At 35.9% G+C, this 26,746-nt stretch overlaps 1 protein-coding gene across 1 annotated transcript in view; it reads right to left on the bottom strand.

The window, feature by feature from the left end:
• The window catches only part of LOC110461109 (dentin sialophosphoprotein-like), a 95,120-nt gene extending 76,307 nt beyond the window's left edge, over window positions 1-18,813 (bottom strand). Inside the window, exon 1 of the mRNA XM_021514402.1 lies at window positions 18,663-18,813. The gene's annotated coding sequence lies outside the window, so the exon portion shown is untranslated. The remainder of the gene's footprint in view (window positions 1-18,662) is intronic.
• Window positions 18,814-26,746: the final 7,933 nt, after the last annotated feature.

Genomic DNA, 26,746 nt, shown 5'->3' with positions numbered 1-26,746 from the left:
CTCCAACTGAAACAAAGAAGTAAAGAAAGCCACTAGGAAAGACAGAAAAGACTTCATTGAAGGGATGGCATTAGAGACTGAAAAAGCTGCTTCAGAACAAAGAGTTGGTGATGTATATATCAGATCACAAAGAAGTTATGTGGTTACAAAAGAAATACAAAAAATGCCAGGGAAAGACAATCAAGGTAGACAAATAGCATCTGAAACAGAGCAAGCAAGTAGATGGAAAAAACATTTCAAAGAAGTGTCAAACAGGCCAGAACCAGAAATAGGAGTAAATATAGCAAGTGCAGAACAAGATCTTGAGATAAACACAAAAATTCCATCTAAATCTGAGATAGAAAGAGCTGTAAAGAACCTTAAGAACAACAAAGCCCCTGGAAATGATAAGCTGTCAGCAGAAATATTTAAAGTAGATCCAACCGCAACAGCAAACATTATACATCCAGGATTTGAAAAGATTTGGCAATATTACAAGATACCTAAAAACTGGTTAGAAGGAAACCTCATAAAAGTACCCAAGAAAGGAGATCTCACAAACTGCAACAACTGGAGAGGTATCACCCTTTTACCAATTCCAAGTAAAATATTTACAAAAAAAAATTATAGACAAGATTAAAGCCGCAATTGACAACAAACTAAGGAAAGAGCAAGCAGGATTTAGAAAAGGAAAGAGCTGATGTGTCCATATTTTGGTATTAAGAAATATCATTGAGCAGTGCACAGAATGGCAGAGACAACTTATAATTAACTTCATAGATTTCGAAAAAGCGTTTGACAGTTTACACCGGGACAGCTTATGGAAGATCTTACGAAGCTTTGGAATACCAACAAAAATAGTACAACTTATACAAATGTTTTATACAGACTTCAAATGCACTGTAGGTACTTTACCAGACACACGTTTTCATGTAAAATCCGGAGTTAGACTAGGCTGTGTCATGTCATCACTTCTCTTTATAATTGCCGTCGATTGGGTAATGGAATCAACCTTAAGCCGTAATAACACAGGCATCAGATGGAATCTATTTACATATCTAGAGGACCTCGACTATGCAGACGATCTGGTCTTACTGTCACATCTTGAGACACATATGCAAGACAAAACCACAAAGTTGCAAGATAATGCAAGTACGGTTGGACTGAACATCAATATAAAGAAATCAGAAGTCATGGCTCTTAACATCTCAGAGCCTCCTGAAATTGCCTTGAATGAGGCAAATCCGGAATGCACCTCCAAATTCACCTACCCGGGAAGCATAGTTACATCAGATGGGGGAGCAGACAAAGACATTAGAGCAAGAATAAGTTACGTAACATATGGAAGTCTAGTAACATCAGCAAGAACACCAAAGTTAGACTACACAACAGCTGTGAACTATCAGTTCTCCTATATGGGGCTGAATGCTGGAGAATGACAGAAAAAAGACATCAACAAGCTCTCCAGTTTCCATAATGGATGCCTCAGAAAGATCATGAGGATTTTTTGGCCGTGTAAAATCACGAACAGAAACCTCCATAAAACAACAGGATCTAGCAACATGGAGACACTATTGAAACAAAAGCGATGGAGATGGATTGGCCATGTTCTGCGTAGACCACCTGAGGACATGACTAGAGTTGCCCTAAGATGGACACCAGAGGGAAAAAGAAAACAAGGACGCCCAAAAACAACAAGGAGAAGAACAGTTTAAGCTGAAATGAAAGAGCAAGGAATCAGCTGGGGCATCATTGAAAAGACAGCACAGAATAGAGAGAAGTGGAAGAAACTAGTCTTTGCCCTACTTGTATGTGCATCCGGGCATAATAAGGACTAGTAAGTAAGTAAGTAAAGGCACCAAAAGTGAGGCATTGTCAAAAGGAGACATTAGTTAGAAGAAAGTTGTTAATAAAGAAAAGAAAAGATAATATCCCAAATGTAGTCTCCTCTTACGAGCATGCAATGGGGTAGGAGGTATAACTCGTACGCCCTACCTGCAGGGCAATCGGTTTTTTATAGACAGTTTAAAAGATTTGTGTAGAAAGGTTAAAAGTTTGTAACTAGTTTTAACGTATCAATTGCATACAAATGATACAATGGAACAAGAGGCCCATGGGCATTAACGATCACATGAGTCCTACAGTATTTTGTTGCCATAATGACGTCAAAGGCGAATAGTACAATATTTGTCATACTAAAAAAGTATTTCATAAGTGCGAGGTCCATCAGTTAATTATCACTACAAAGTTAAAACAAGAAAAGTGGGTAACACATGAATGCCCTTACCACAAAAAATGTATGTAACTGTTTAACAATATTCTATAAATAGTAACGGTGACCTTGATATAGCAAATAGTTTTTTTCAAAATGGTAGCCGTGGCGGCCATATTGGGTTTCTCATCGACCCGAAGAATAACCAAACCGTGTTCATTCCTACTAGAGTTTAGTTAAATCGGCCCATTATAACCTGTCTATAAGTTTGAAATAGTTATTTAATGGCGGCATTAGCGGCAATATTGTATTTCTGACCGACCCGAAAAATAACAACAATTTGTCAGGACCATGAGTCGTTCATTCCTAAAATGTTTCAGTTAAATAGGCCCATTGAAACTTGACCTTAAGTTTGAAAAACAAAGTAAATTCATTTTTAATGGCGGCATTGGCGGTCATATTGGAGTTCTGAGCTACCCAAAATAAAAATAAAAATTTGTCAGGTAGATGGTCAGTAATATTCTCAGGAAAAATAATTGAAATCCCTTCGATAGTATTTCAGTTTAAGTTGAAAATGTAAAATGTTAACGCAGGACGGACGACGCACGATGACAGAAGAAGACAGATAGCAATAAGTCACTTGCGCTAAGCTCAGGTGACCTAGGGATGTAATAAGAATAGACCTACAGACCCAAAGAACAAGCAACATGAAAATAAAAATACGCGGTATGAAATTCACCCTGCGGGTATCATGTTACTTATTATTTTCACTTACGATGTATTGTGTATGTGTGAAATCAGACTCACTGGCACTGCGTTGTCGTTCGACAGCGATGATCTGTACATTTTTACTTCTCACTGAAAAAGCGCGAATGTTGCGCTATTTCGGTCGTAGCTATTTGCATCACCACACTTGACGTTTGATGCAGGTGATATCATTATCATCTACGTAAAATTTCGTTAGAGTATATGTACTGTCAGAATCTACTTGATTTTTAGGGTGTCGTTTGACTAAATAGACCCTTTGAATCGATAACTACAACCAGGTATTTCCTTTATGTCACTTGTCGGGTACACTCCCAAACCCAATAAATTATTCTACCTGTACTAAGCATATTGAAAATGTTGAATTTAAATATCATGCTCCAACATGATCACGGTCCAAGGTATACTTAGCGGAGGTACGACGTTTTAAAATACATTTAAATGACGACGTAACTTGAAGTAAATAGATTAATTTTATAAGGCCTTTTTGTCGAATATATTTTGGAGGCATAATTCGGCATGCATTATGTCCATGTTTCATAAGAAGATACGAATACTACAGGTGAGGAAAAAGGAGTTGATAAGTTGTGTAATATCCATAGCTTCTTAAAACGAAGGCGTGGTTTTGCACTGAACGTGACTCCTTTTCCACTGTAAACAATAAAATGGAAAGTAACATGCAACATGGCTAGGAGAATAGGGAAGGTCGGTCGATAATGTTTCTTTTTTGAGAGGCCTCCCGAGGGGGGTCCTTTCAAGAATTCACAAAACATATTTTAGGTATTTTGAACAATAAAATGGGATTTAGATTGGAATTGGATACCTGGTTATGAAATGGACATGATATATATGGAGTTGCATTGTTTGTTTCTTGTCAATCGATTCGTTTGCATCGGTAGACAAGTTATTCAAACAATATTTGGAGTGAAATCGCGAAAGACAAAGTTGCTAGTGTCAGAAGTAAAAACTCGGGTTGCTTTAGGTACATGAAACATACACATATTTGTGTCGGCCTAATAACTACGAAGTTGTGTTTTTTGGTCAAAAAAGATATCATGGGCATGTATTCAGTAACCAAGACACTTAAATGCCACAGTTTGAAATCAGGAAATAGAAACTCGAAAGAGAACCTAAGAAATGAAAAATTCGCAATCAAAAGGCACACACAAATGATTTTAAGATTATAACTCGACAAACATGTAGAAACACATTTTCAGACACACACACTTTCAAAAACACGAAACTGCAGGTAGAAAATCGAAACATTTCTTTGTTATGTTTACGTGGACATATCTATATTGTCATTCTAATAAAGGAACCACTTTTTTAAGTATATTATGGTGTTGTTTTAAAAATACAAACTAAGAATCGGAAATGTTTTCGCTGACTTTATTGTAGCTTTAAAAAATATTTCTTAAAAAAAAAACACTTCCAAAAAAGATTATGAGAGAAGTAATGAAACGTTAAGTTGGTTACAGTGTACTTATTCAATGTTGGGCTACCAAAATACTGGACATCATCCAATTCTGGGCTGGCCAAATATCAGGCTAGTTTGTTATTCGAATTCTACTGACATACTTAGAACTAGTATGCAACTTTTTAATACATGTCCTACAACTTCTCGATCTCTAAGTCGGAAGGGCATAAACAATACACTAGGCTTAAAGGAGAATGGATGACCTTGGGGAACTGAAATTTGCAGTCCGTGGTTCTCTTTCCATCCATGAAGAAACTTTGATTCTAGTATTTTCCTTTTTAACCCTGCCTTAGACCCTGGGGCAGGATGGGAACCCGATATACAATATTATGATACCCTCTTCCAACAAGGCTGATTCTGACAAAGAGCATGCGTCGACAACAATTAGGAACATGGTGTCGAGAAACGGACGCGCAAAGTCAATATGTATTCTATACCAGGGTTGTGTGGGCCACTCCCACGGGTTGAGTGGAGCCGCAGGTGGTGCCACCTTCACACTCTGGCATCCTGTGCAGGCTTTGCACATCTGTTCAATGTCATTGTCTCTGTTTGGCCACCAAACATAACTGCGGGCAACTGACTTCCTTTTTACGACCCCAATATGGCCTTTGTGTATTTCCTCCAGGATGCCAGCTTTTAGTTTGGGTGGTAGTATTACTTGCGTTCCCCATAAGAGACGTCCTTGATGTGCAGAGAGTTTTGTTTTCCTCACAAAGTATGGTTTCAGTTTTGGGTCGGATACTTCTTTATCCCAGCCATCCATCACTGACTGCAGTACAGTTGCCATGAGGGGATAAGGAGCTTTTAACTCCCTTTGTATCTGTGCCTAGGTAACTGGCAACTTCTCCAGCTGGTTTACACGTAAAGAGTTCACAGCCTCATCATCTGCGTCATCAATGTGATTCATAACCACGTCAACTTGCATTGGTAACCGTGACAAACTTTTCGCATTTCCAGGTGCCTTGGTCGATCTGTACTCTCTTTTGTATGTGAGACCAGAGAGACATAATGCATATTTCATTTCAACAAATTTTATTTTATTTAGAAAATGGATTGAACAACAAGCATAGCATATGTTAGTTCTCTCCTAAAGGTAACAATGAATATATAAATATATATATATATATATATAATATAGTATGTTGTTATTTTGAAATTTCAAAATTGATTATTTTAAGTATGAAACATAAAATGTTTAAATATGAGATATGAGTTTGGAAGTAAGGACAACATTTAAGAGTTGTTATAATATATGAAATAGTGTATTCACTATGTTTTCCAAGCTTATATTTGTTAGAGCCTCGTAACCAACATTATACTGCTTGAAGTTATGTGCATATGTTTTGTAACAATGTTAAATTATACAATTTAGCAATTAAGTGTCGTAAGTATATCATTCATACAATAGATTTTCGATCAGAATAAGGACACTTGTGATGCAACCGACAGGTTTCATGTTTCATAAAATGTATATATCATGTTACTTATAATTTTCACTTGCGATGTATTGTGTATGTGTGAACTCAGACTCACTGACACTGCGTTGTCGTTAGACAGCGATGGACTGTACATGTTTACTTCTCACTGAAAAGCCCGGATGTTGCGCTATTTCGGTCGTAGCTATTTGCATCACCACACTTGATGTTTGATGCAGGTGATATCATTATCAACTACGTAACCTTTCGTTAGAATATATGTACGTTCAGTATCTACTCGGTTTCTAGGGTGTCGTTTGACTAAATAGACCCTTTGAATCGATAACTACAACCAGGTATTTCCTTTATGTCACTTGTCGGGTACACTCCCAAACCCAATAAATTATTCTACCTGTACTAAGCATAGTGAAAATGTTGAATTTAAATATCATGCTTCAACATGATCACGGTCCAAGGTATACTTAGCGGAGGTACGACGTTTTAAAATACATTTAAATGACGACGTAACTTGAAGTAAATAGATTAATTTTATAAGGCCTTTTTGTTGGGGGACTTGAATGTTTTTGTCGAATATATTTTGGAGGCATAATTCGGCATGCATTATGTTCATGTTTAATAAGAAGATAAGAATACTACAGATGAGGAAAAGGGAGTTGATAAGTTGTGTAATATCCATAGCTTCTTAAAACGAAGGCGTGTTTTTGCACTGAACGTGACTCCTTTTCTACTGTAAACAATAAAATGGAAAGTAACATGCAACATGGCTAGGAGAATAGGGAAGGTCGGTCGATAATGTTTCTTTTTTGAGAGGCCTCCCGAGGGGGGTCCTTTCAAGAATTCACAAAACATATTTTAGGTATTTTGAACAATAAAATGGGATTTAGATTGGAATTGGATACCTGGTTATGAAATGGACATGATATATATGGAGTTGCATTGTTTGTTTTCTTGTCAATCGATTCGTTTGCATCGGTAGACAAGTTATTTAAACAATATTTGGAGTGAAATCGAGAAAGACAAAGTTGCTAGTGTCAGAAGTTAAAACTAGGGTTTCTTTAGGTACATGAAACATACACATATTTGTGTAAGCCTAATAACTACGAAGTTGTGTTTTTTGGTCAAAAAAGATACCATGGGCATGTATTCAGTAACCAAGACACTTAAATGCCACAGTTTGAAATCAGGAAATAGAAACTCGAAAGAGAACCTAAGAGATGAAAAATTCGCAATCAAAAGACACACACAAATGATATTAAGATTATGACTCGACAAACAAGTCGAAACACATTTTCAGACACACACACTTTCAAAAACACGAAACTGCAGGTAGAAAATCGAAACATTTCATTGTTATGTTTACGTGGACATATCTATATTGTCATTCTAATAAAGGAACCACTTTTTTTAAGTATATTATGGTGTTGTTTTAAAAATACAAACTAAAAATCGGAATTTTTTTCGCTGACTTTATTGTAGCTTTAAAAAATATTTCTTAAAAGAAACCAAACCTTGCAAAAAAGATTATGAGAGAAGTAATGAAACGTTAAGTTGGTTACAGTGTACTTATTCAATATTGGGCTACCAAAATACTGGACATCATCCAATTTTGGGCTGGCCAAATATCAGGCTAGTTTGTTATTCGAATTCTACAGACATACTTAGAACTATTATGTAACTTTTTAATACATGTCCTACAACTTCTCGATCTCTAAGGCGGAAGGGCATAAACAATACACTAGGCTTAAAGGAGAATGGATGACCTTGGGGAACTTAACATAAGCTCTCAGGAGCTTGTATTTCGACAAACATATATATATATATATATAAACGGTAAAACATTGTAACAGTGTAAAGGGCAAACAAATTTCAATCACAAAAAACCTATGTTGGAAGAATTAAATTAAAGAGGCAAAAAAATCATGCTGTACAAAATTTGGCACTAAAACAACTTACTTAAAAACCAGTCCAGAGGGCAGGTTCTACTACAGGTGATTGGGACATAGCATTTATTTGAAACCTGGAGCAAGGGTTTGGTACCCATTAATATTAAAAGACGTTTTTAGTACTGATGATGCTCGTGACGCCAGTGATGTATTTTTCGCTTACAAGTTAAAGCGTCGTTATCTAAAGAAAAAAATAGTACGAATTGAAAAGTGTGAATTGCCTACAGCTCGTGTCTAAAGTAAAAATCATTCCTATCATGTTCTTTCTCGTCACCTGGACGTATGTAAGTTAGAACAGCTGGTCTCGCAGACGCTTAAACTATGTACACACTATATATACACAGTTATACCACAGTATTGTATTTTCTCGGTATGGCTACGAATGCGTTCCAGGTCAGGTAATAGAGCATCAAATGTATTAAATTCAAATATAGCACCACTTCACCACAATCATGGATTCATATGGGTACACTGTTATTAAAATAGCATTCATACAGTGCATGCAAGCTGAAATTAACAAATCATTTGTTTAAAATTACAAGTCATCATTTCCATGAAATTATCCAAATAAATAAGATCTTTATGTCCCAATAAACTTCAGGTTTGATTTAGTATTGTTTAATGTACGTCCTATCAACAGCTATACATGGTCATTTAAGGACGACCTCCTCCATTTGCTAGATGCATGCGTGTGGTGAGTTTGTGCATAATTAATTTGTGTTTTTAGGAGTCTGTGGTATGTTCATGTTTGTCTCCTTGTGATAGCGCAGGACTGATGCTGACTTTATAGTGTAATTTCACTGGAGCATACTACTGAAGACACATCTTATTTTACGATCGAACCTTGTTATCTCACCATCTTCAAACTTTGTAGAAACGGTGGGTCTGGCCCCCTGGGGGCTGAGGAGCGGGGCCTAAAAGGGGAAATATAGCAAATTCTTTAAAATCCTTCTTCTTCTGTAGGAATGAAAGGATCTGTTCCGTATTTGGTCTGAAGCATTCTTGGGAGAAGGGGAACCATTTTATATAAACCATGGGAGTGGCCACCCAGGGGCCTGAGGGGCGGGGCCAAATAGGGGAACCATAGCAAATTATTCTTTAAAATCCTTCTTTTTTCGTAGGAATAAAAGAATTTGGTCCATCATTGTAGTGGAGCATCCTTGGGTTAAGGGGAACCAATTTTGTATAAACGGTGGGTCTGGCCCCCTGGGGTCTAAGGGGCGGGGCCCAATAGGGGCAATTTAGCAAATTATTTAAAATCCTTCTTATTCTGTTGGAATGAAAGGATTTGTTCAATATTTAGTCTGAAGCATCCTTGGGTGAAGGGGAACCAATTTTGTATAAACGGTGGGTCTGGCCCCCAAGGGGCCTGAGGGCTGGGGCCCAATAGGGGAAATATAGCAAATTCTTCAAAATCCTTCTTATTCTGTAGGAATGAAAGGATTTGTTCCATATTTGGTCTGAAGCATCCTTGGGTGAAGGGGAACCAATTTTGTATTAACCGTGGGTGAGGCCTCCAGGGGCCTGAAAGGCGGGGCCCAATAGGGGAAACATAGCAAATTATTCTTTAAAATTCTTCATCTGTAGGATTGAAAGGATTTGATCCATATTTGGTGTGGAGCATCCTTTGGTAAAGAGAAACTAATTGTGTATAAACGGTGGGTGTGGCCCCCCTGGGACCTGAGGGGCGGGGCCCAATAGGGGAAATATAGGTAAAACCTTTATAATCCTTCTTCTACCATAGGGATAAAGGGATATTATCCCAATTTAGTCTGGAGCATCAATGGGCCAAGGGGACTCAATTTTGTTTAGGCAGTGGGTGTGGTCTCCCAGGGGGGCAGAAGGGCAGGGCCAATTTGGAAAAATAGAGGTAAAACCTTTAAAATCCTTCTTCGACCATCGGGATTATGGGATTTTATCCTTATTTAATCTGGAGCATCCTTGGGTCAAGGGGACTCATTTTTTTATAATTGGCGGGTATGACCCCCTAGGTTGCATATGGGTGCAGGGCTATGTTTGAAGTTTGTTGTCGCTATATCTCAAGTACTGGATGGATCTTTCTGAAAGTTCATATGTACTTACAGCACCTACTTCATACCAATTATTTTAAACATATTCAGGTGAGCGAGCCGGCCCTCTTGTTATTTTTACATTTGTTATGCACTTCATATACATCTGATGAGAATGGGAGATATTTAAAAATGCACAAAATTCACCAAGAAAGCTTAAAGTTACAAAAGGCCAAAAGGTGAAACTTTACACCATGCAGGCCAGGTTTGAACATTTTACTTTGTTTGTTTTACTGTCCATGTGGGGAGGATTTTAAATGCATCTCGACTGTTATATCAATCAATAAATTTTCATTTAGATGGTGTCTCTGATAATTTTTTTTTATATAATTTAAAAAAAAAATCAAGTAATACTCATACTCTTTGTTTTAAACTAGGAACGCTTGCTATGTATTTGTGCAGTTATGATTGATTGTCTTCCTTTTGATATTATTTCTGTGAGTTGTGTCTCTCACATGATTTCCTCACATTCCTTTCTGTTATATATCGGATATAGTTTGATACTTCTATAAGTTCCAAGTTTCCTTTTAGATAAAATATGTCGTGTTTAGGTGATGTTTTGAGAATTGGTGGTTTAGCGAAATTTGCTTATTGTTTTCCAAAGTACCAATATTTTTATGTTTATAACATATATAGGGTGCTCCCATAGCTACCACTTTCTTTAAAATATAGATTTTCTTCCCGTTAAAAAAATATCCGGAAATTTTAGATAGTTTTGAAGTTTTGCTTAAAACTTACCATACTGACAATGTCAGACAATTTCAGACATGCGAAACATATAATTATATAATAAGTTGGCCCTCTGAAGAATCGGGGATTTTCTTTCATGTCTACTATTTGGGGGACATTGAACAGACCAAAATAGATATTCTGCCCCCATTGCTTATTGTTTACCCATTTTAGCTTTTGAGGCATCGATGTCAAAGTTCAAGGTTAATGTTACTATAAATAGAAACACATTTCATGCACAATATTTGGAGCACTTTTGGGCCGTATGCACTCAGACATTATCCAGTGTAAGAAAATGTTTGCTTAAGCTTTTGGATAGCCTTTCAGCCTTTGATATCAAAGGTCAAGGTCAAATACTATAAATAGAACATCAGTTTGTGCACTGTATTTCGAATTCTGTTTGACTGATTACACTCAGATTTTATTGAGTCATTCCTGGAAGAAAGTGCCTGCTTGGGATAACTTTTCAGGTCCAGGGATCAAAGGTCAATGTGTCACTATAAATAGAAATCTGTTTAATGCACTAATGTACAATATCTTGATTTCTCTTGGGCTGATTACATTCTGGACTTTATACAGTGCTTCCTCAAAGAAAATGCCTGCTTGGGATAACTTTCCAGGCCCGGGGGTTAGGTCTCTATAACTGTTACTATATGAATATAAAATCAGTTTAAAAAATGCACTACTTATACTTTGAGTTATGTTGGGCTGATTACACTCAAGAATTTATCCAGTGCTTTTATAAAAAAAACTTGCTTTCACTAGTGTTTGCTACATGTATACCTAACCACAGTTTCTTTTAAATCTTCAATAAACATAATTATTGAGAATAGTCACGGCAGCATTTAAAATATATCTATATAAATCTTATAACCGGTTAGCCTGTAATAATAATCGACTTTATTTATACTCGATAATAACATGTTGAGTCACAGACTCTTCTCACACATGGCCGAGAACATATATACAAGTATGTACAACATGGATAATACGTTACAAATATAAGAGATAATGCAAAACACATACATTATAAAGATATATTGTATACATATATAAAGCTATACTGCTTTTCAATTGAGTAATTAATTATATTACTGCATTTCATTACAACACATATGTCTACCATACTGTTATAGTAGCACACGCTGCTGAAACATAATTACAAAATTAGTATATTGCTTATTGGGAAAGTCGTAATTTCCAGATCAGGCCGGAACAGAGTGTTTTTTTGCTTTATACTAGTAGTTTAAAATCGTTTCTGCAGTTGGTTTTAAATACTGCAAGTGATTTGGAGGATTTGGTTGGGGTGGATAGGCTGTTCCAAAGATGTGGTCCTTGATGTAAAAATGACCGCTTGAAAAGTTCTGTTTTGTGTTTTGGTATACGGTAATTTCCTGCTGTTGCGGTTCGTGTGTTTCTGTTGTGACTTTCCTGGACTAAAGTGTGTGTTTTGAGATATGCAGGGGTAAAATCATTGATAGCCTTGTACATTAATATACATTCATTATATGCCACTCTTTTGGGAAGAGGCAACCAATTTAACTTTTGAAATAAATGTTCAGATAGTGAAGAAAAATCTGTATCAAAAACTTATCAACTTTAAGTGTAGTACCTTGTGTGTGTGCATGTTTCAGGGTATCAAGATCAAAGTGGTAGTAACTTTTTATAGAACACTAATACTAATTTCACATGGCAGCGGGGGGCACTAGACTGTTATATCTTCTCTACTATATAACCTGGAGTAACCGGATTTGATGTCCACTGATATTTTGGGGTTGAGGAATGCGGAGAGCAAGATTTAGGTCACCATGACGTATGATTTGACCTTTGACCTTTACGTTTTAAAGTTTTTGAAAGTTATCGAAAATATTTGTACGGGGCATATCTTCTATACTATTTCACCTGGAGTAATTAGATTTCGTGAACAAGGACATTTTGGGATGGCGGAATGAAGTACATCACTATGACCTCACTGTGACATATATGCTTCCTGACATAAGTGTACTGTTTGTGTACAGAAATGTTTACCGGTGACCATGGGGTTCTATGGGTTGCCTTGCAATACGTTGCCTTGCTAATACATATTTTATATGCACAGTAGATCCTATTTCTTCCATTTTGTCCCGAGAAGATTTCGCCCTAAAGGGATCAGGCAATATATTGACAAGGTGTTAAAATAATAGTAAATAGGTAACAACAAAAAGGCCTACATGGAATATCTGACAAGTTTTCTTAATCAAAATACATTTTTTTAAAGTACCATTCATTTCATTTTTATGGAAGAATATTCAGCGCACGTATGTCCTAAGGAGGGATTCTTTTCGTTTTGTTACCCTAAAGTTCTTAACTGGGGTGCCACAGGCGCCTGAGATCTACACTATCATCACAATGGTTACTGAACTATTTGCGCTCGCTAACGGGCAGTGCCTGTTTCGTCTTATTTTACAAATGTAGTGATGTATGTATAAATGTAGTGTCCGTAACACAATACTAGATTTAGCTTTTATAGTATTGTTTCTGGCAAAAACTAATATTCTGCAATCCCGAATAACATGTTAACATCTTGTGGGTTAAAATGCAATTTACAACTATAAGTTTAACCACTTTAATTTAGTATTATATTTTTTGTAAAGAAATAGCAATGATTTTGTATATTTCAGTTTTGGAATTAGTTGCGCATTATGATGTTGACAATTTTGCCTTTGGATAATGATGTGTTCTCTTACATTGGATATCTACTTATCTTTCCAGTTAGCATATCTATGAAAAGGAATCACAGTATTCCAATACAAACAAAGAACTAAGGATTATTTAAAAATGTTTGCGACACAACGTCATTTTGAATAGATTCATTAAATTAATGGCGTTAACCTTCAGAAATAAATATATATATTATCATAGTTAACAATTACCATTTCTATTAATGCTAAGCTTGGTATTGTTCTACAGCCATGCAAACTGCTTTTTTACCATATTTTATGAATGTTTGTAACACTAGCTTTTTCAGGTACATGACGGATCTCAGATCATCAAAATTCCAGGTTGCGCTGGATCCTGCGATCTTAAAAGAAGACAGGCGGATGCTACCAAGGTAAATTGATGCGGGAGAAAAATGACAAATGGATAAAGACAAAGATGAAAGTCTAACAAAAAACAAGAAACAGAACACTAGAGGAAAGACAGAAACAACGAAGGGTAACAAGCCATAATTCCTTAGCGTTAGATAGTCCGAGAAAAAACAAACGTCAAGAAGTTAAGCTGTATCGCCAGAAAAAGAAAGAAAAAGAAGTTGATAAAGTTAGAGAGGTGGTACAACACAAAGTACTAAAGGAAAAGAAAGTTATTCAAAACAAAACGGCCATTAAATAAGAACACAACATTGGAGAAAAAAAAGGTAAACTGAAGTGTATAAAAAAAGCATGGATAAACAAATGAAGACCAAAATACTATAGCTGGTGATATTACAGATGCTAGTTTTACTAGTACTGGCTCTGGTTATACTTCACGTTTTGCAAAATATAGACAGATGAAGAAAATTAAAGCCACTTTGCCAAAAACACAAACAGGATAAGGTGAGGTGATTAGTCAACTAAAACACTCTCCTTCAACCTCACAGATATTAACAGCACAGGGAGTTATTACAAGTCCTGAATGCAGGAAAAACTGAAAAATAGCTAACACCTTTCTTGCAACAAAATAGGAAAACATTTGTGATGCAAAAGAGCCGAAAAGCAAACAATCAGTAAGATGGCATGCGTACAGCATACTTAATCTACTATAATGAAAAATGCACCAGTGCGAAAGAAAATCTTTTGTAAAAATACAAGAGGAGTGACGCCCACAAAGCTTTGCAGCCAGAAAAGATCAAAATACATAAAAGAAATTGAAACCTGTTTATGGAAAAAATAGGTTCAGAAATCAGTCGCAGGTCTTGTCTCTGTCAAAAATGTTACAACTTGGCGCTGAAACCAGAGGCACTGAAAATCCCCAACATGAAATCATTTGACAAACCAGATACAAAAGATTTGTTTGCAGAAATAATTATTGAAAAGGATTTCCTTTCATCAATTACACTTTGTATATATCATTAGGTACATGTCATGAATCTGTTAAGGAGTGTCTTTTTCAAGATGGCGGCATTTTCAGACAACAAAAGCTAAGCGTCTTTTTCAAACATGAAAAGCTATTGTTTTAAAACATGATCTGAGCACTGCACTGTAAAGTTTTGGAAAGGCACAACGTTACCCGATATGCGGTGTGTGTACGATGTAAATCTGGACGATTATTGCTTGCGCACAATTATGGGGACGATGGAAGAAAGTTCTGTGATAAAAATCGTGGTTGGTGAAAATTGAGAAATGGCTAAACAATAAATTTGGTTTCGTGTTTAAACCTTAAGTATTTTTCTATATTCTAACTGATTATATAAGCTGATCTTTTTGTCTATATGTTCTTAAATTTAGAAATGGTGTTTCGGTGTTTTTTATACGACTCGAATCGACACATGTAAAACTATAACGGCACGGTCCCATGTACAGGTTACCATAGCCACTTTGTACATGTACCGCGACCATAGTTATCCCCACCCGTCAATGTATGGTAATCCAAGTGAAGAGAAGCTATAAACCAAAACGAATGTACATTTGTAAATTACAAATCCGTAAAGTTAAGTTGTGTTTTCATAACGGTTATACGGTATCACATATCAGCTCTCTTTGTCAGACAAAGGCCAGGTTAAACTCCGGTCAATCATCAAAATGTTATTTACTTGTTCTGTTACCTGGGAGCCAACCCATTATTGACAGTCTAACAGTCACTGTAATACTGTATAACAGGCGTTGTTAAATTGAAAATAATAAATTTGTGCGCATCCTATTGCGTTGTGCGGTCACACAACTGTAGCGACGTGACCGGGAAATGTGCATAAATCACATTTCGCCTCTCAGTAAACATCAAATGCTATACTGCCGAACCTATCACAAAGTTAGCCAAAACGCTGATTTAACCAGCGATGCGTTAAACGCCGTTCAAATATCGTCTTCTCTGTTTATATGACTATTTTTGGAAGATTTACTTAATTAGTCTAGACCCCTTATGGGAATAGTGTACAACATACGGGTGGTATACAATAAAAACTCTATACACTAGAAAAACAAGTAAAACGGTTATTACATCAGTTTTATTGGAGCTTGGTTTTTTCTATAAAAAGATTTCAAATTTTACAAATGAATAGTTCGTTGCGGTGTTGTTATTATTATTCTACAGTTTGCAGTACAAATATTGAGGAAATAAAGTTCTTTAAGTTTTCCTTGGCACACAAACTTATTTATTTTCTTCCTCCTTTTAATACAGTCTGGTTATTACATTGTTATACCTCTTAAGTGCTGATATATAATGTGTCAATTATTTATTGGTTGAAAAGACGTATAGCATATATGAATGCTGTTTTTATACATTAAGCTAATAAAAGATGACTAGTGTTTTCATTTTTCAATTTCTTATGAGTTAATAATAAAAAAATAAACCCATTAAACAGACTTTTAGCTCGCCTGGCCCGAGGGTACTTTAAACAACTTCTTCTCAAAAACCAAAAGGCCTAGGGTGATGATATTGGGTCAGTAGTACATGTGTATGCGCAGATGAAAGACTGCCACGTTTGTTCAAATGAATAACCTTTGCCCATATTCAATTTCACCGGGTTCAAATATGTTGAAATCTTTAAGCAACTTCTTCTAAATAAAGAGATGACCGAGGACGATGATATTTGGCTAGTAACATGCTGGGATGAAGTCCTACCGAGTTTGTTCAATTGAAAGTCCTCGACATAAAATTATTAAACAACTCCTTCTGAACAACCACAAGGCACAGGAGGATGATAATTATATTCAAGGTCACATGAGTTTATTATCTTAAAAAATATCAATCAACTTCTTCTGAATAACTGAAAGGCTGATGATATTTGGCTAGTAACATGCTCGGATAAACAGTTACCACGCTGATGCAAATGAATGACCTTGACTTATATTTAATGTCACAGGGGTTAAATGTGTTTACAACTTCTTCTAAAGACCCAAAAAGCATTAAATGTTGACATTTTGTCAGTAACATGCTCAGATGATGAGCTATCAAGTTTGTTCATGTTGATGATCTTGTCTCACTTCAATCACATATGGCCAAATGTGGATTAACCTTTAATAATAATGATAATCATAATATTTTTTTAACCACGGTTACATATTTAGACAATGTCTAGTTTACAATATGGCCCTGCATCAAACTATATCTATAAGTATAACAACAATTTAAGATAACAGTACACTGTCAATGTAATTTAAAGTTTAGTAATTCTCCAATATAATTTAGTAATGAAAATTTGCATATCACACAAGTGTTACTGAATGATATGGTTAAAGCACTATCATAGTCATATATACACACCATGCTAATGTAGCAAAGGGTATAAAATTACAAGATATACACTAATATAGTGTGTATTAAAATTAGACAATGAAGTCGGTGGTGTAAAAAGTCATTTATAATTGAAAATACGGGTCAAATACGTTTAAATCTTTTAACACTTTCCTTTGAATGACTCATTCATAGATATTAGTCCACTTTAAGGTTACAAGTGAAAGAATAATACCAGGTGAGCGATGCAGGCCCACTGGGTCTCTTGTTATATCTCAACTATAGCTTTGGGTTGTTATGCTGTAAAATTTAATATTTACTGATCAAAAGTAACGAAGTATGAAAAAAGGTCAGCAAATGCGTTTAAAAATCATAAGAGTATATCTGAAAGAAATGATGAAAATGTGTCCGGGAAATTTGTGTTTACCAAACGTGAGAAAATAAATGACAAATACTAGATTTTCAAATTGATCAAATATGGTTGGAATGAAAAGATATTTTTTAACAGATTGAAAAAACAAGTTTACACAATCCATACATCTTTGTATCTATGTGTATATATTTGATACTCTTTCTCTTGAAATGAATATTTAAATTTCATCTTGATTTTGTTAAGTACTGTAATCTGATAAAAATAAAACTGCACATATCCGGTATGTTATGGTGTGAGTGGATGTATGTGCTGTTTTTTGTTTATTTTGATTTATAATTATCTTTTTAGCTGACATAAAAACCTGTATGAAAACCGGTGTAAAAATGCTATTTGAAAAAGTATGTCAGTATATTTCCATATCAATGTGAATGACCACATGCATGTGTAATGGAAATATTCATACACATGTATGTATATATATATGTACATCTGACACTGTTTGCACAGTGTATTTATTATTGTTTCTTAACTGCTCGAAATTATGCGTGCATAATGATGCATCTGATTCAATGTATGTAAGTCTGTCTCAATGTATACATGTATGTATGTACTGTCTGGCTGCCTGCCTGTCTGTCTGCCTGTCGAGGTAGGTGTCTGTGTGTATGTGTGTCTGTCTGTCTGTGTGTCTGTCTGTCTGTGTGTCTGTGTGTCTGTCTGTCTATCTCAATTATGTATGTATGTATGAGTATATATGTTGATGTATTTGTACGTGTATTATGTTTTGTATACTAGACGTGCTATGCTTATCCTTGTTTGTAATATTATGTTGTATATGGAATTTGTTAGGGTGTGAAAGAAGTATGTTTTGTGTTCTTGTCCTGTACTCTATTTGCAAATATTTTATTTTCCCATTGACCTTTCTATTTATTTATTTATTGTTTGGCTGATGAATATTGAATGAGAACCCTCCTGCGTGAGGACACCATATTGTTCAGGGGCTGATTCCAGGGCTCTCCAACCCTGGCATCCCCTATCAAAATATTTATGTAAGTATATATACATCTGCTTGGAAGCAGTATATGTATATACATATTTATGGAAAAAAATGGATGGGGGAATAAAATATTTGAAAAAAGAAAATACTAGATTTTCTTGGAAAAAATTGAAACATAATCGAAATGAAGTTTGATCGGGATTATTTTGAGACATGTCAAAAAACCTACTCAATGTTTTGAGTACAACTTGTACATTACCAAAAACAATATGCTTACCTTTGCTTCTTTCCTCGATTGAACCTCCTGAATACACAGAAAAGATATTATTTTGTTTCACTTTGTTCACTGTTACTCACATAACAAGTCACACCACACATGCAGTTTAGAGTTTAACTGGAGTAGTGTATTACGCTCGTGGGACGGCGCATTTAACACAAATAGAATAAGTTTCACAGGTAAAATGTGTATCGGTGATTCATACTCTACACAGTGTACACCTAGTACACACCAGTTTGCGACAAGAATACCACTATATGATTTTAAGAAAGACCAGATGCATAAATTATCTTGTTTGCTGTAAGTCACTTCAAGTGCAATCCAATAACCAGTGTTACCTGCAGCTTAGCTACCTGCCAAGGGATACTACCCGGCCGAAGCCCTGGTAAGACAGACTAACTGCAAAGTCGGATAATATCATAATGAACAAATATATAACGTCGTCCATTGTTACAGATAGTAGTTATTATTATATTTGTATTCATTTCACAGGCTCTCTCTTCCGAGAGACATGGGATAAACTTGAACATGATGAAGGACTTGTGTTATGTCTAAAATATACACCATAAGCCTCCTTACATTACGCTCGTGGGACGGCGCATTTGACACAAATAGAATAAGTTTCACAGGTACAATGTATATTTGTGATTCGTAGTCTACACAGTGCACCTAGTACACACCAGTTTGCGACACGAATACCACTTTATTATTTTAAAAAGGACCAGAGCGGATATTATCTTGTTTGCTTAAAGTCACTTCAAGTGCAATCTAATAACCAGTGTTTTATTGTAAATGGCTCGTGAAATGCTTTGCATTAAGGCTGGTCTTGGCACTTCATTAAATAAGAATCAGTAAAATATGAATCACTTATCAAGTGACAGACAAGGGCAACCTCATCGCAGTGGTTTATCAATCACTAATTTAAAGTTTTACATATTTTAATTTGTTGTCTACGCACTGATTGCAATCATTTTGAACTTAAACAATGTGTAATTAACGGTTTAAATATGTAAAATGAAGTGTAAAATCAACAGGTTGTAGCAGTTATTCCGCTTTAGAGGCACGATTTGAATTTTCATTACCTGGTATCCCCGCCTGTGTGGGAACCAAGAAAAATGCATGATCTCCTTTTGTGGAGTAGGTCGTCTGTTGTGTTTTTGCTGCAATTTTTTGGGGATGCAGCATTCACGAGTGCGAAGAAATCTTGCATGAAATAACGAAGCAAATCTAGGAATCCTGTATGTTTATAAAAAAAGATGTCTTTTTAAAGTAAATATAAGTTTAAATAAAAGAAAATATTGCAAACACGTGTTGCAGACAGGCAAAGTTATTAAGACAACATATCATAGATTTAACTGTAGAACTGACGTAGACGTCTGGTATCTGATACTTTATATATCGTATTTCGTAATGTGGAGGTAACATATGCTAATTGGGGTTGTTAATTGAAAATAATCGTCTCGGTAAATGGTAGCTTTCGAATGAGATGATCCAAAAAGCAGCAGAGAGATTGAATCAAAATCTGGAGAGAATCACACTTACACAAAAAGTATATATAAATATGTTATGAATGATCCTCAGCAACAATAACTGAAAGAATTTCAACCAAACCTGACTGAAACTGAAGCTGATAATATAACCTGGAATTTACCATTACATATGCCAAAAAAATCACGGCCAATATTCATGATCCTATTCTTATGCTTAAACTCCTGTTTTCTGTTCTAGCTCAAGTTGCAGTTTCAGTGGGAAAATAATAAAATTATTTCACTTGTTTCTGTACTTTGCTAAGACTTGTACATCTCGTAATGTGTATGTTTAGAGTAAACGTTTTGAACCCGTCCTGACATCTCTAATTCCCTGAACATAGGTTTAGTTGCTTGTTTGTATGTGGTTAAACGTCCTCGCTACATCCAGGGACAATATGTGTCTAGGTACATATGCATGTATATACCATAAAAAGAGAATGAAAGTAAGAAATGGTTTATGGTTGTAGTTTTATTTTGTTTAACGTCCTATTAACATTTAAGGTCATTTAGGAACGTGCCACCATTTGTGTTGTGTAGGCGTGCATGTGTGTTGAGAACAGGGTATGTTGGTGTGCTTACCTCCTTGTTACAGCGCGGATCTGATGACGACTTTTTAATGTTTTATCACTGAAATGCCATACCGAAGGCACCAAGCACAATATTCCGCCTGGTCACAATATACTGACAACGGGTGAAACAATTATTGCCGTTCCCCTTAATGCTGAGCGTTAAGCTGGGATAAAAATAAATAAATTATGGACTTTGGTATGTCCCGGCCTGGGGTTTGGGTTGGTTAAGTATTGTTTAACGTCCTATCAACAGCTATGGTCATTTAAGGACGGCCTCTCCTGTGTGCAAGATGCATGCGTGTAGTGTATGCGTGTGTGTTTTGGGAGGCTTCGATATGTTCGTTTTTGTCTTCTTGTGATAGCGCGAAACTGATGCCGACTTTCTAGTGCTACCTCACTGAAACTTACTGCCGAGGACACCCAAGCAGGACATCCCATCCGGTCACATTATACTGACAACGGGCGAATCAGTCATCCCACTTCTAAATTGCTGAGCGTTAGGCAGGAGTAGAAACTGGACCATTTTTACAGACTCGTGTATGTCTCGGCCAGAGGACAGAACCCAAAGCCTTCATCACAGAGGCGAACGCTCAACTAAAGGCCAACAGTGAGGCATTATCAAGGGAGACATTAGGAAGAAGAACGTTGTTTAGAAAAAAGAGAAAAGATAAGATCCTAAATTCAGTCGCCTCTTACCGTCATGCACTGGGGGCAGCAGGTACAATTATTACGCCCTACCTGCAGGGACTCAATGCTAGGGACTATGCTCCATCTGTCCTTTAGGCTAAAAATGGCCAGTGATATCGGGGCATTTTTTCATTTTGTCTTATGACTTTATATTAAGAAAGTATATTAAAAACCTACGATATATCATTGAACTTGGAAACCTGCTTATTGAGGAATCATACAAACCGATCTTGCTGTTTTATTTCTGTTGTGATTGCTGCAAATGTATCTTCATATTATTTTTCGTTTATCTTCGAGATCGGCTTTCAGACTAGAAAGTTTCTTTTCTGTCTTTCAATTAAAAGCAAGTTCTAAAATTCTGTGTGTTATGTATTGTAGTTAATCCTTTAATAAACCTATATTTCTGAATTCTTGATGTTATGTAATATATTTGTATATGAATACTCCAGCATATATTCATATATAAGAGTTTTAAGGTCTGCATTTAGCACTGTTTGATAGCAATTATGTTAAAAAATAGCTCACACTGATTTTTTTAGGTTCACGAAGTGAATTAGCTCCCGGTTAACCAGAACTCAAAGACGCCTTCCAAACCTTTGTCGTTCTAGCATATTCCTAGCGTTGATTTGTTATAGAGGTGAATTCTTATTTCTTTGAATTGCTGATATTTGTATTTTATCGCCAAGAACGACTGTATCGTTTACTTGACTCAATATCCTTTACTAGATTGGTATTCAAATTTAAGATCGCTTTTTCTACTTACATATTCTGTCGAAATTTTTTATTAATACATGTTATCGGGACTCTGGATCAATAATACACAATGTATTTCTTATTTTCACACAATGTGCAAGATCAATTTATAAAAGAAATATTTCAGCGAATTTTGAAATACGTTTACATAAATGTCGCATTGCATTGTAATATTGATATGGTTGACTGAATTACTTTTTGTTATAAATCTAATTTTACAATTACATACTTCGACTGACTGACCGTAATTCGTGAAACGGACTGTCAGATTGTTTTTTGGTTTTAATGCGTCATACCATGTCAAGGACGCGAGTTTGTCAGGTGCAATAGATAAGCTTGTCAGCGAGGACGACTGAAGTGTCTACCGCCTTATTTAAAGTGCTTTACAGAGTATTGTACCCGAGTTGTTTTCTTTGTTATCTTCCCCAGTTGAAAGTGAAAAGGTATGTGGTCACCTGCCCGATCACTGGGTTTTCTCCGGATCCTCCGGTTTCCTCCCATATTAAGTCCCCCTAATATAAGATATATTATAAGTAAACAATGACATGTAAAATCCTTACGTAGAAAAAAACAATGAGGTACTTCTACTTTTTTGAAGGTACAGGCCATGCAGATGTAAAATCATATTTAATCCAGTTTTTCACAACAACCTACCACATCACTACCACCACTACCCGCATCCTAATAATAATAATTCTTATATACATGTACCGCTTTATCACAACTTAGTTTGTAGGTCGTCTAAAAGCGGTTCACAAATTATTATCCATGGTTATAGGGCCTTTGCAACCAGCCAATATCTGTCTCAACTCCCTGGGGAGCATACACCCGGTGCTGCCATTTTGGCGCTCACAGCTAGCATTCTACAATTCTAGCACTGCCCAGCAACATACTCATTTACAGCTGAGCAGACTAGAATAAGCGAAGTAAAGTATTTTTCTTTAAGTTACTACACAGTGTCGTGCCGGTCACGCGCCCGGTGTCTTACCACTACTGTACCTCAACAAATCCACGAAAAAAACACCAGGAAATGATATTGCAATGTTGCTTGTGATCACGGGCATAGAGGTTCCCAAAGTGGTATCTAGCATGGAGTCGAATAGCATTTGATAAGAAAATCACTTACAAGCTATGTTGTTCATTACTCCCAGTTTATGTGCATTCCCTCGTGTTTCAAACAAGTCTTTAATCATTGATATCAAAAGATTGTGTAAATGGATTTAATAAATATATTAACACATGTAAAAATGTATTCGAATACTAGCCTAAGTTATCAAAATGAAGATTTGTTTCACAATTGGGGTAGTAATTACTCACATATTTTTCTTATAACAATACAAATGTAATTTTAGTTCACCGTTATAATTATAGCGTTCTACTTACATTTGAAAGTTTGCTTTGGTTTAGTATTGTTTAACGCCCTATCAACAGCTATGGTCATTTAAGGACAGCCTCCCCTGTATGCAAGATACATGCGTGTGTGTTTTGGGAGGCTGCGATATGTTCGTGTTTGTCTCCTTATAACGCGGAACTGATGCCGACTTTCTAGTGCTACCTCACTGAAACCTACTGCCGAAGACACCTAGCAGGACACCCCACCCGGTCACATCATACTGACAACGGGCTAACCAATCGTCCCACTCCTTAATTGCTGAGCGCTAAGGACTCACACAACTAAATCATTTACTATATGTTATTACCAAACATTTTAGCTAATAACTTCAATATTTGAAGTTCAAAACCAGTGACAACTGTCTAGATTCATAAATGCATACCTTGCAGAGGCTACAACATGACTTTTGTGGTAGGTTTAGTGGCATATTGGAGTGTCACAGCGTCAATAAGTTGACAACCGGAAGTTTACAAGCAAAACAGGTGACCCAAAACAGAAACGCCCCCAGACATTTTGTCCCTGTACAAAACCTCACACAGACATTTTTCAAAAGTTAAATACCTGAACATTTCATTTATCTATAAATCTGTCATCAGTTCCTTATTAAACTTCTACAGTGGCACAGTAATTAGCCGGAACTTATTTTAGACAGGAACTACAAACGTATGAAACACTTGCTGATTGGCTGATTTAGTTGAGTCCTCAAACAGGAGTGCAAACTACCATTTATACAGACGCTGGTATGTCTCGGCCAGGGGACAGAACCCAAAGTCTTCCTCAAAGGGGCAAATGCTCAGCTAAAGGCCAAAAGAGAGGCATTGCCAATGGAGACATTGGGAAGAAGAAAGTTGTTTAGAAAGAAGAGAAAAGATAATATCCCAAATTTAGTCGCCTCTTACGATCATACAATGTGGGCAGCAGGTACAATTCTTACGCCCTACCTGCAGGGACTACATATAAAAATACTTATATATTTGTCTGATAGTCGGTTGTTGTATTTTATTAAACTAAAGAGTTATCGCCCCTTATTGGTTTCATTTTTGGAAGGACGGAACACGTCTCCGAATAAAAAACCCATCTCTCCCACCATTTGTTTTGTATATCTATTTTCTGCTGCGCCTTTTCCCTTATATATTGCAGTTCATTCCCTGGAAATCATCAAACGTCACCACATATACCGAAAAGTGGCGGAATTTCTAACTTGGACAAAAGATTGCTAACAGTTTTAATTTTATTGACAAGTTTAATGTCAGTATTAACAGCTATTATTTTGAAGGGATATCCTGTTTTCCTTTTTAATTATTTACTATCGTGTTGTTGACGTCATTGAACATACATAACAAAATATCATCAGTATAGGTCGAGAAGTTTGCCTTCAATAAATAATTGAATTTTATTTTATTTCTAGAAAACCCATGATTCTGCTCACCGGCGACGATGATAGTCGAGCATATTTATTTTCCCCACAAAGCACTTCCACTTCCGACTGGTCGTACCGGATGGATATCTTCACCAATACGCACAGTGGAACGATCGGAGGCATGACGTATAGTGATGTCGACGGTGACGGTTATCCGGGAATATTTGTTCCATCGTACAGTCATAACTTAGTTTATTGTTTTGTTGACATTTCGATATTCCATTGTTTTCAGTATATGGAAAAGTATGTCCTTTTTGGAAGGTCTCCCAAAGTGATTGTCTTATTAATAGTTGTCTTGATAAAAAAAAATTCGATGGATGGAATACAGACCCTGGGCAGTGCATCACATGACCATAAAATATGAAATTATGAAAAATCGTGGCTAAATTTCTATAAGCCTTATACTACTAATAATAATAATATATACCGCTTTATCTCAAACTAGTTCTTAGATCGCCTCAAAGTGGTCCACGAATTGAGCATTGAGTCCTTGATATCATATACTGTACAGTGTTCAGAGTTAGACGCGAATAAACCGAAGCAATCTGTTGACATATTTTGATCGGTTTTCCTAAAGGATTATTACGAAATAAAAACTGTAGGTAACACAACTTGAACGATAACATGAATCGGCCTTTGGTCAGTGTTAATGGATCGTTTATAAATGATTGACAAAATATATTTCTTGTATATTGTTAAGTAACAATTTAGGCTTGGCTGGATTGATAATTTTATTTTTGACTAGTCGTTGGAGTCTTGTAATAGGTATAGAAGTTGGCAAAAAAGACACCTTTGGCTCAGCGGCGATCGCCTCGATATGGGTAGCCCATATATGTGACGTCACAAGTTTAACGCTGTCAAAACAGCCCTATAGGAATATTCCGGTAAGCTTCGACCGTGCGTTCTATATGTGAGCTTTTTAGCTACTTACATTGTATATGATATATTTCGTCGTCACTTACTTGTGTAGATGATATTTAAAGACTACTAACATATAAAAGATTTTTTTTTACAATTTTAATAAAGAAATTAGTTCCTCCTGAGGAGGCAAATAGTGAAAAACTATATAAATATGTATTTTTTTTAAAAATTAATTGGTTAATCTAGTGACTGTAAATAATTTACTCTTTATTATTAAATTGATGGTTAAAAAAATTGATGAACACCTATATACAACACAAAATAATTGGTTAAAAATTGAGTAAAATTAACTTAGGCGCACCGCACACCTTTCTTTGCAATATGTAGATATACGATTGGAATTGACAAAAAAAGCACTGGTACAATAATTTATACTCAAAATGAGTAGCAACCCGTGTTTTTCTTTTCTTTAACACCCAGTCATAAAACTTGAAACGTTTTTATTGTTTATGCAATCCAAGGCACTTATCACATGGTAAATATACACACCACTTCTAAGATTATAGCAGGGAGAGAACCTGTCCGTTCAAGTCTCACAAAGATGAGTAATGTATCAATGAACCACCTGATCAGATATATAATGTGCATAGCATGGTCCAGCATTATTTGCCTCGTTTTTGACTTTCAACTGTCGAGTGATGCAGTTGTACCAAGGACTTAGATCTAATTCCATGGCTGCACTGATTGTGGTTTGCATTGCATATACTTCTACCATATAATGACCTCCTTCAACAGGTTGAAGATAATGTCATGAGAGTGTAGATACATTACCAGGACAAAAATAATAATTATGATAATAACATAATACACGA

Source organism: Mizuhopecten yessoensis, unplaced genomic scaffold (assembly GCF_002113885.1).
Source record: "Mizuhopecten yessoensis strain PY_sf001 unplaced genomic scaffold, ASM211388v2 scaffold10565, whole genome shotgun sequence".
NCBI classification, from domain to species: Eukaryota; Metazoa; Mollusca; class Bivalvia; order Pectinida; family Pectinidae; genus Mizuhopecten; species Mizuhopecten yessoensis.
This window is presented reverse-complemented; position numbering and strand designations above follow the sequence as displayed.